This window comes from Cervus canadensis, chromosome 31 (assembly GCF_019320065.1).
Source record: "Cervus canadensis isolate Bull #8, Minnesota chromosome 31, ASM1932006v1, whole genome shotgun sequence".
Lineage (NCBI taxonomy): Eukaryota > Metazoa > Chordata > Mammalia > Artiodactyla > Cervidae > Cervus > Cervus canadensis.
The window spans coordinates 6,144,854-6,156,446 of NC_057416.1; the positions used below are offsets into that span (position 1 = coordinate 6,144,854).

An 11,593-nucleotide genomic window follows, 5' to 3' on the forward strand; every position below is an offset into this window, starting at 1 on the left:
TAATGCTGAATTGTTGGTTCCAAGCTGTTGTCTTTAGTGTATGCCCTTTCTTCCTGAGAACTCAGTTCCGTGACTGGGGGCTCTTGTTGGGGGTGATGGGCCTGCCACCACGTTTGCTTGAATCGTTCTCTATGAACCTCCAGAGACCACTGAACAGTTACAGGGCCTCGGAATGTACTTCAGTTCACATAAAGGAGGACATGGCAACCCACTCCAGTATATTTGCCTGAATAATCTTATGGACACAGAAGCACTCAGATCAGAACCCTTTTGAAAGGAAAGAGCGTATTTGTTGGGGAAACAAATATCTGTTTTTAAGAAGGAGGTAGAATTTGAGGTGCCCCTGAGAGATGGGTTTGGAGACATAGCTGGAGGAGAGATTTTATCCAGGCCTGAGGTCAGTCAGAACAGAGGCAAGAGTGAGAGGAAAGCTAAGGGCAAGGTCGAGGAGGAGCCAGGGTCCCCCTGTCTCTGAGCTGGAAAGTGCTCAGAAGGACCTGGGAAGACGGTCAGGGATGCCCTGAAGTTTCAGAGATGGATTTGCTGGGGAGATGCTATGACAGATGGACAGACTGCACAGCTCAGATGGGTGACAGAAGGCAAAGGAAGTGTTTCAGAAAGAACAAGTGGTCCAGCCTTATTGTGGGGTGAAAGCTGTGAAAGAGGAATAAAGTCTAAAAATCTTTGGAACATCAGTTGAGACCCTCTTGTGGCTTCCTCTAGGGATTATCCTTTATTTGAATTAAAAGGGGAGTCATTAACACTTTCTAAGTTGCCTATTTGGTAACAACAACAGAATAAACGGAATGTTAAAAAATAATCATGATAATAATCAAGCTTCTAAGTTTTTGTTAAAAGTCTTTAACTTGATTTGGCTTCTGGAGTCTTCAAGGAGGCATTTTCACACTATGTAACATTCTCCTCATGTTTCTGGACTTTTCATTTCTTCTTCCGGCAGCGTTTTCGTCCACTCAGGGAACAGTGGCCTATCTGTTCCTCCCTTGGAAGGCAGCTGATCAGAGCACACCGGCCGCTTCTTTTTTGCAGTAATACTTTTGTAACCCGCTTATGATTCCGCCATTGCCTGCGGTGAAGAAATGGAGCACAGGGAAGGTTTTAGGAAGGCCGAGGTGCAAGTCCAAGGCTTTTGAAATCTCTCTAATAAGTTATATGTTGCCATTCTCTGTTCTTGTATGTCTTTTTCTTCTTTCTTTACCATCTGGAGTAAAGAAGAATGTGGGGCTAGCTACTAACAATGATTCTGTGGGTTCGGCTCAGCTGAGAAAGTTACATGACAGTAGTAGCCTCTTGTGACCTGACACCTGGGAAGCAGGGGCCATGATGATCCCCCAAGTCCTTAAGAGACGGAAAGATTGTACCTCCAACTGCTAAGCTAATAAAAGGGAACCTGTGCTTCTGTCCTCAGATTAAGTTCATTTTTCTTGTTGGTATTAAAGATTTACATCACTTTCTTCCTGTCTCATGAACAGGTATAATAATCCTCCCATGGAGGGATGGTTTGTGAGCTGATTAGTCTCTTAAGAGTGAATCAGAAGGGATGGAGACGCTACTTTGAGCTTCTTGATGGTCTTTGTCAAGAAAAAAAAAAAAGAAAAACTGGTACTGTCTAGTTCCCAAGCAATAAATCTCCTTTATCTAAAATTCCCAAATGAATGGAGAGGGCTGACTCTGACTGACAAATTCTCAATCCAGTCAGCCCTGTCATTTCCCAGCGCTTCTTACCTGGAATAGGCAGCAAGAACAAGAAGAGGAACTCAAAGAGAAGGTAGAGAGACTCACGGCTGGCTGGCTTCCCAGCTGAGACTGGACAGGATGGTGTGCTCGCTGACTTTATAAAGGCTCCAGGTCCGCAGCCATAGGGAGAAGCATTCAGCAGCTGCAATTCCTGTAATATTGCAGTGATGACAATATGACGTATTTCCTCAAGCTTCATGCCAAGGTCCCTTACAAAGCAGACCATGCCCATTCCCCCCAGGAGTTAATTACAAACCTCAGGGAGACTCAGAGCCTGATGTGAGCACAGGCCTGTTCTGATGCCTCTGAGCTCTGGGTGCTTGTGTAGGGCTGGCTCAGGTCTGACTGTCTGAGACAGGAAAGACCTGCCCACTCCTGGATTCAGTCCTGGGACATGTAGCTGGGAGCTCACCTGTGCCCACTGTGGACTTATGAAGCTTTTGCTTCTTTCCAAAGTCCTGGGCGATCCTGAGCCCCATCAGTCCAGTCCAAGGCTGGTGTATTCAGAATCTAGGTGTAGACTGGGGCTGGGTCACGCACTGAGCCTACAGGGATACGCCCGAAATGGAATCAGCTTTTAAGTAGTGTGGGAGGGGAGGGAAAGTGGGCTGCATTCCAGAGACTCTGTCTTGTGTCTTAGGCCTGTGATGGAGGGCAACATCTCAGGTCAAACATAGCTTATTCTTTACTGCAGTCTGAAAACCACCAAATTAGTGAGTCAGGAAGTTGTCTGACGTTTCCCTTCAGGGCTAGGGCCCTTAATTGCCAGCATGAGAGCCCTGAAAGCTCCTACCTCAGACACAGGACCAACAGCGCCCAAGGCGGTGGCTGCTCCTCCGGGTGGGGGGGTCTGCTCAGAGCACCTGGTCCCTCATGTGTTGGCGTCGTTTGAGCAAGAATCAACTTTGGCTCTTTTAAGATGCTAAGATCTGGAGGCTCTGTCACCACAGCACAGCCTGGAGCAGGCTGTCCCCGAGGAGGGCTGCAGGGAAAATGCAGGACACCCAGTTTAGCTTGGATTTCAGGTGATCAACAAACAGTCTGGTAGGAAAGTATGTCCCAAGTGATGTAGAGGTCATACTCAAGCTAACGTATTTGTTGTTCATATATAAACAAATATATAAATTTATATATGTGTAAATAAATAAACAAATCTATAAATGTGTTCTTTATATAATTCAGGAAGTAAATTTGTTTTTTGGGATTGTTGAATATTTAATAAAAACATGGTCTTTCGAATCAAACCCACTTGGGCTTGAGTTAAAGTCCTCCCTACACACAACCTGCACGACTTTGAAGAAATTACTTTATTTCTAAATCCAGCTGTAAAACAGGGCTAAAAAACTTATCCTGTAAATAGTGCTGTGAGGAATACATTTGGGAGAAGACATTAAGAGTTTTGGTGTCTCAGTAAAGAGCTCCTAGTATGAACAGGTCCTAGTATGGAAAAGTCAATCTATGGGTGAATGAATAAATGGATGAAAGGACGGAATCAGGGAGGGAAGGGAAAGAGAAAAGGAAGGAAGGCTCAGGCATAATCCTTAGGGTTTTGAGGGTCTGGAGAGAGCCCATTAAGTTACTTTCTCCCAAAGTGTTCCTGAGCACATGCACCCACTCACCCATTCCCAACATAACAGGTCAAAGCTTGTCATAATACGTCATGGTCTCTAGCCTTCACCCACCCACCTCTCTTCCATCTTACATGAACTGTATGTTCTGACAGACTTCTCTCTGTCCTGAGGCAAATTAGCAATAAAATGTTTTCACTTTTAATCTTTTGATCAGCATTTGAATCTTTCACTAAGTAGAGATCTATTTTAATTTAGTGATATCAACCTAAAAATAGAATGAGTGTTTGCAGTAAGCTGTTTCAGTAAGTCTTACTTAGTTCTACAGAATAGCTGTGAGGGTTTTACTTCGTTGGCCCAGCAACAGTACTTTTATAATAATAGAAAAGAAAGGAGAAACTAAAAGCATTGGGTCACATTTCTCTCTTGTACTCTTATACGGAAAGCGATCCTTTACACTGACTCCCTAATTGTTAGGCATCTATTCCCACCACTTCTTCAGCCACAGATGTCTCTCTCTCTCTCTCCTGAATACCTTGCAGTTGGCTCCTCCACCCTTCTCAGGTGGACTGCGGCCCGACCACTCAGGGAGAGACAGCCGAGAGCCCCTGTCCATTGCCACACAGTGAGGGGCCAGGTCAACAAAGGGCAGAGGAAGGGCTGAGTGAGGTCACACAGGATGCCTCGTGATCCCTGTTGGCAGGAGTTATCCTGGGGGAGAGGGGTGGGCCCAGCCAGAGCTGATGGTACCAACTGCCCTGAGAGTGACGAGAGGAAGTGGGGGCTGCAGACGCTTCTTCTGAAGAGTTTTGCTGAAAAACTAAGTGCAAAGAAAACCAAGCTGATGATTGCTATCATGTCAACGAAGAACTGCTTCCTTGTTTTAGGTTTTATTTTTTTAAACACTGGCTTTTGCGGGGTGTTTTTTGTTTGTCTGTTTTTGAACTTTTGGCCTCTTCTTTAGCACATGGACTCTTAGTTCCGCAACCAGGGATGGAATCCAGCCCCCTGCATTGGCAGCATGAAGTCTCTAACCACTGGATGCCGGGTCAATCCCTGCTGTTAGTTTTTATAGATGCAGTGTTATTGTTGTTAAGTCACTTCTCGTGTCTGACTGTGCGACCCATAGACAGCAGCCCACCAGGCTCCCCCGTCCCTGGGTTTTCCCAGGCAAGAAAACTGGAGTGGGTTGCCATTTCCTTCTCCTCTGCATGAAAGTGAAAAGTGACGGTGAAGCCGGTCAGTCGTGTCCGACTCCCAGCAACCACACAGATTGCAGCCTACCAGGCTCCTCCATCCATGGGATTTTCCAGGCAAGAGTATTGGAGTGGGGTGCCATTGCATTTGCCATAGATTGAGTAGATGGAGGCAAGAGGTGGAGCTCATTTGGGCCTCACCCACAAGTAAGCAAGAGAAATGAGATCCAGGACTCAGGTGGAAAGGATGGCTTTGGACCAGAGAAGGAACCTGTTTGGTTCATGAGTCACATGGAAAAGCCATCCTCTTCTTGGTGCTGAAGTGAGAAGAGCATTCCTCCCATGCAAGAGTGCAACACGACACTCAGAAATGTCATGGCAATAAAACATCAGCAGATACATTTAGAAAAAATCTTTAAAAGTTAAGCAAAAATAAAAAATTGAAATCCCAATAAAGAATATGATAAAAATTTAATAAACAGTACTACCAAACCTACTCAATATCAGATAAACTGTCCATGATAAAATTTTAAAAATAAAGGATAAAAGGGATATAAGATTATAAGGTGTAAGACTGAGTCCCAAATACAACCTTTGAGATGAAAAAGTTTGGCAGATGCACCATGGGCATTTCTGTGAATAAAGAAATATAAAGCTGAGCAAAATGTTGACAGCCGTTATCATTTTTTTCCTCCATTAAACACACACAGGTTTGTCTCTTTTGAGCTCCTCATTTTAGGCTCAAGGCAAGATTTTCAGCGATTGCTGTATTGATTTCCTATTGCAGCTTCGCAAACTGCCACCATCTAAGTTGCTTAAAAGAACACATACTTGTTACTGTGGTTCTGAGGATCCAAAGTCCCAAATGGGTCTCGCTGGCTTCAAATCACGGTGTCAGCAGGATGCTGTTCCTTCTGGAGGCTTCCATCCTTTTCATGCTTAGAAGCTGCCTGCCCTCCTTGGCTTATGGCCCCCTCCATGTCAGTGGGAGCCAGGGCTGGTTTAGTCTCTCAGCCCACATCTCTGACACTGAGCTGCATCCCTCCTCCACATCGAAGGCTCCTTGTAAGGAGATGGCATTGGGCACAGTCAGTTAATCCAGGTCATTTCCCTATCTTAAGGGCCAATGACTAGCTACCATAATTCCACCTGTGCTGGAATTCTCACTTGTCTTGTGTCTGTTCTTTCAGGCTATTAAAACAGAAACACCAAAAGCTAGGTGGCTCTTTTTTTGCACTTTATTTTTTAATTGAAGGATGATTGCTTTACAGAATTTCGAGGTTTTCTGTCATACATCAACAAGAATCATCCACAGGTTCGCCCATCTCCCCTCCCTCCCAAAACTTCGTCCCATCTCCTTCTCCATCCCACCCTTCCAGCTGGTCGCAGAGCCCTGTCTGAGTTCCCTGAGTCAAAAAGCTAATTCCAGCTGTCTATCTGTTTTACATATGGTATTGTAATAGGTGGCTGATTAACAACAGACCTCTACTTCTCAGATTTGGAGGCTGGGAGCTCCAGGATCAAGACAGAGCAGGTGGCTGGTGGACAGCGGTGTTCTCCCTGTGTCCTCAGAAGGCACAAAGATGAGTGATCTCTCTGGGGCCTCTTTCATAAAGGCCCTCATTCCACCCAGGAGGGTCCCACCCTCATGACCAAATAGCCTCCCAAACACCCTGTCTCCTAACACCATCCCCTTGGTGAGCTCAGCTTGCACTGAGGGAAGAGTTAGTGTGAAGACCAGAGAGCTGCTCACACATACCGCGTGCACCAACCAGGCTCTTGGTTTATCTGGGCAACCCTCTGAAGAAACTGCAGGCAGGCTGAGGTCCGCGTGCTCAGCCTGCCCTGGTGGGCTCTGAGCTCCGTGCTGTGTTGTCTTCACTGAATTGTGCTTCCACAGGACTGGTTTTTCCATCACATTTAGTTGCATCCTATCATGTCCACACAGAGAGACATGCTTTGTCCATGTCAACTGTGTCATTCAACTGATGACAGTTGGTGAAGCTATGTCTCGGCTCAATGCCCGGCACATACAGGAATAGGGCAAGTCCATGCCTATAGAGACCTTACAGCCCAAAAGGGAACTGGAAGTGTATCCACGTGTGCACAAGGCAGGAGGAAGAAGCATAAACCAAACGGAAGTGAGGGCTTGCAGGGGGACAGAAGAGGAGATTTCCTCCTGAGCAGGGGTCGGGGTGTCCTACCAGACTGGTGTTCTGGTGATTCTGGAACCTTGGGGTGCATGTTTGAGGGGAGATGAGGGGCCAGCCAGGCTGCCCTGGGCCGGGAAGCAGGAAGGACAGCAGACAGAGGGGCTGGGGAAGGTCAGGCCCCCAAGAACAGGGCGATCAGAGCTCCCACCACGATCCCCCCGTGGTTCCCATAAGGAGCTCAGAAAGCATCCTCAGGGATTTTGGAATTTGCCTGGGAACAGACACCACACAACCACCTCCGTGACCAGTGGGCAATTCTGTAATTTTGAATAAAATTTATTCTGGTTTCACTTTTAGATGCTCTGTTGAAGGGTGCAGTTACTGACTCCGCATCTGTCCTGGCCACCTCTTCGCCTTCTTTTATCTCCTTCTGCAGCATTTTACTCGGGGCCCGAGACAGGTGCCAATCTGTCTCATGTGTCCAGGGCACCTGATTGGCAGACAATGGCCTCTTTCCAAACGGCAGCCTACAAAAGTTCTTATTCCTTGAGTAAATCCTAAAAAGAGAATGAAGAGGGAAAGAACGTGTCTGCAGGATAAGCGGCATCTCGAGAAGGGCAGCTGTGTGCCCTCTGAGCGAGATCCTGGGGCTTTCTGTGCTGAGATGCGGACACGGCCTCATGACAACAGGATGTGAGTTTAGGACACCGTGGACCAGTTTCCAGACAGAGGCTGACCCTGTCCGGGCTCCGGTGGACCCTCACGTTTCCAGAAGCAGAGGCTGAGGGGCGGGGGCGTGAGGAGCACGGTTGTGTGCGGGGTCAGCTCCACCACGAGAGCAAAGACCAGGAAGCTCTGCTACATCCACATTCTGGTCAGGAGTCAGAAGCAGCCTGTGACCGTCTAATTTCACCCTTTAGTTTTCCGAATTATGGAGTCAGTCAAGTAATGGAGCTGAGATAGGAGGAAAAGATGCAGCTGAAAGTGTAAGAACTGTTTAAAGAGAACTTACTCTCAAAGTAACTTACAACTGAGAGTGATAATGATTCGGGAAAAAAAGTTTGGTATCACTGTCTCTACTGACTCAGAGCTCGCAGCGCTGGGGCGAGTCAGCCCCTCTCCTCCTCCCTTTGTGGTTTCTTCCTGACCAGTGGCCTTCCCGCTTTCCTCACAAGCTCTCCTCATCCCTTTGTGGTTTCTTCCTGACCAGCGGTTTTCCCGCTTTCCTCACACGCTCTCCTCCTCCCTTTGTGGTTTCCTCATGACCAACGGCCTATCTGCTTTCCTCACAGGCTCTCCTCCTCCCTTTGTGGTTTCTTCCTGACCAGCGGTTTTCCCGCTTTCCTCACACACTCTCCTCCTCCCTTTGTGGTTTCCTCCTGACCAGCGGCCTTTCAATCTCTGTCACACGCCTTTTTCCTTCTGACCACAAGGCACCTCTGGTCCCTCTAGTTCCCCAACAGGGATTGAACCCGGGCCCTGGGCACTAAGCAGCCGTCATCCTTACACCCCTGGCCTCTCTCTCTGCCACTGTGTAAGAGTTGGGTTACAGTCACTAACAACACTGATAGACAAGGGCTTTTCAACTTCATTTTGACGTCTAATCAGATGTCAGGTCTCAGTCTCCGCATCCTCTCTCTCCCTCCTTCCGTCCTTCCTTTCCTCCTACATATTTTCATCCTATTTCTGGAAATATCAAGGATAAGATGAAAATTAGACATCCGATCCTGCACACTGCTTTGGATTTGCTGCCTTCAAGCTGAGGAGCGAGGGTCGCATCGTCAGCGACGTGTCATGGAGGACGTTCCTGCTGAGGAGACTCAGCATGGAACGGCCCAAGGGCAGCTCCCAAAGCCCAGGCTCGGCCTGACTCTCCTCTGGACTTCTCTGGTTGCCCAGAGCCGCCACCCTTCAAGTAGGAAGATTTATAAAGCGACATTCTGCACTTCTGTCATGGGACAAAATCAGATTTCTGGCTTTTATGAAAAAGATACAAAGGAGAGTCCCTTAACAGAGGCATCTTCTGTTTCCTCCTCATGAAACCAATGAGGAGATGGGCTCAGAAGCTTTGACTCGCTTGAGTGGCTTAGAAACAGCCAGAAACTTTGCAGGGCTGTTCCCAGACCCCTCCCGCTACTAAGGACTCAGTGCTGGCTTCTCAGAAGCATCACACACGGTGGGTTTAGTCTGACCCCGTGTAGATGAGGGTAGCAGGACAGAAGGAGGTAGAAACAGGAGAGAGAGCCTGAGGCTCCCCCGGGGCTCCCAGGAGCTCACCTGACCCAGCAGACAGGACCAGGAAGAGGAGCGCGAGGAGCAGGTGATGGAGCCTCATGCTGGCGGCCGGAGCTCTGGGGCTGACGCTGGAGCAGAGGCTGTGCTTGCCGCTTTATAAAGGTCCCAGGTTCCGGGAGGAATTCCGCACTGGCTGTGGATTTGGTTCTTATGAACTGGTTAACTGAGTCTCTATCTGTGTGTCTTGGGAGTGGCCTTTATAGCACAGAGCAGGGTCAGTCACTGTTATGCAAATAAGGCTGTTGAAAACCCCAGAAAAAGCTTTCCTGCTGCCCTTTTGACCAGATGCTTCTCCCTGGAAGTCAGTTCAGCTGTTGGGCAAGGGTGTGACAAGGCCCAGGGGTCTGTCTCCCCTGACAGGGGCACAGACTTCTTGCTCAACCTTGGCTTACCCGCTCCCCAGCCCCACCCTCACCCCTGCAGGGCTTTGAATCTGCCCTCTGGTTTCCTGTGCAGAAGGACATGGCAACCCACTCCAGTCCTCTTGCCTGGAAAATTCCAAGGATGGAGAAGCCTGGTGGGCTACAGTCCATGGGGTTGCAGAGAGTTGGACATAACTGAGTGACTCCACTTTCTTTATTTCTTTAGTTCTTTTGGGGAGGAAGTGGCAACCAACTCCAGTCTTCTTGACTGGAGAGTCCCATCGACAGAGGGGTCTGGTGTGCTGCAGTCTATGGGGTTGCAGAGAGTCGGATACAACTAAGCAACTCACACATACACTGTTTTCCTGAAAGGCTGTTTCAGGCCCAAATAGGGACTAACTCATCCAGAGGCAGTTTCACTCCCTGGGCAAGACTTGCTGACTCCCAGCATCCGCAGAGACAGCCATCCTTTTTCTGGCCCCTGGGGCCCTGAGGGAAGAGACCCAGTGGTCCCAACCCTCCCCCCACGCCAGCTAGCCTGTTACGGGTTGGCAGCAACAGTCGCCCCCAAAATCTTGGTTTTCTCTGCCCACTGGAGCTGAATAAAACTTGTGGAGACAGAGTTTGGAGCAAACGGAAAGATGGCTTTAACCCTTAAGCTGGCAGAAGGGAGAACACAGTAGGCTCTTGCCTCAAGGAGCCCTATTCCCCTCCGTTAGGAATTGAGGGCATCATAAAATTGGTGCTCACAGTCAGGGGTTGGAGATACACCGCAAGAGGTCTTGGGGTCCTGAATGCTCTCTTTTTGGGCTGTTTGGAAACAGTCAAGGCCAGAGCCATGTAGCCGGTTTTTGGGTCTGGCAGTTGGTCCTGGTGTTTGGGTCCATTGTCCTTTGGGGATTTCCTGGCAACTTTCTTCCTGTAATATAGAAGGGGGAAAGCAAACGACTAGGGGTGACTTCCAAACAGAGTGTACTGTAAAGTTAAGCATCAACATGATGTACCACAGAGCAATGGAGGGCAAAAATAAAATACAAGGGGAGGTTTATGATGCGATAGCATTAAGTATCAGGATGTGGCTAGAAGAAGTTAAAGGATAACAGATGCAGATGTGACTCCTGCAGAAATGGAGGGCAATAGGTGCCAGATGTAGTTTGCATAATCAGTTAGTCTTCTGATAAGAAGAAACTTGGTTATCAGTGCAGACTGTAGGTGAGGAACAGTTAAAGTGGAGAACGATGCAAAAGGGCAAAAAGAAGGAGGGAAAAAAAATCTTTTCTTAATTCACTGCAAGACAATCACATGCCAGTCTCATAAAATCTCAGTGGGACACATAATGGGCAGAAGGGTGCTCCGTTTCCTTTCATCAGAGACAGAGTGGGAGGATGATACTGCCACTGAATGCATCTCCCCAGCCTAGTATCACAAAGGCCCAGGAGTGGGGACCCCTTCACTGGGTTAAGGGGGACCTCCATCACTAAGTAACAGCCCTCACTTAGTAACATCCATCCATCTCAGTGCTGGAGAGACACTGATCTGGCTTTTCAGAAATGCTAAAGCTCAGGATGGAGCTTGCCATGCAGCTCTGAGTAGAACTCCAAGCCCTTTAGAAATGTGGGTACCCCGGGTGGACCCGGTCCTGAAGGAGCCTCCAGAACTTCAGTCCTGTTCAGGTTCCCTGCTGTGGCTCAGCATCTCACCTCTGAGGCTCGGCAAAGCCATGGAGGCTGTCTCGAACAGACGGAGTCCCTGGCTGGCACCCAGGCATAGGAATTTTCTGATGGAAAATAAGTTGTCTTAATCATGATTCCCTCTGCTTTAGCTCTACAGGATATGTGAGAGAGGTAGACATCATCTACTTATATATATATCATTATCTATACAGATCCAACCAGTCCATCCTAAAGGAGATCAGTCCTGTGTGTTCATTGGAAGGACTGATGTTGAAGCTGACACGCCAATATTTGGCCACCTCATGCAAATGGTTGACTCACTGGAAAAGGCCCTGATGCTGGGAGGGATTGGGGGCAGGAGGAGAAGGGAACGACAGAGGATGAGATGGCTGGATGGCATCACTAACTTGATGACATGAGTTTGGGTGAACTCTGGGAGTTGGTGATGGACAGGGAGACCTGGCCTGCTGTGATTCATGGGGTGGCAAAGAGTCAGACACGACTGAGTGACTGAACTGAACTGATACATAAGATATATACATGTATCTGTTTATTTATGGACCTTGCAGTCAAAATCTATCCTACAGGGTT

At 48.1% G+C, this 11,593-nt stretch overlaps 1 pseudogene; it reads right to left on the reverse strand.

The window, feature by feature from the left end:
- Positions 1 to 939: 939 nt before the first annotated feature.
- LOC122432284 lies at positions 940 to 2,234 on the reverse strand (annotated as a pseudogene).
- Positions 2,235 to 11,593: the final 9,359 nt, after the last annotated feature.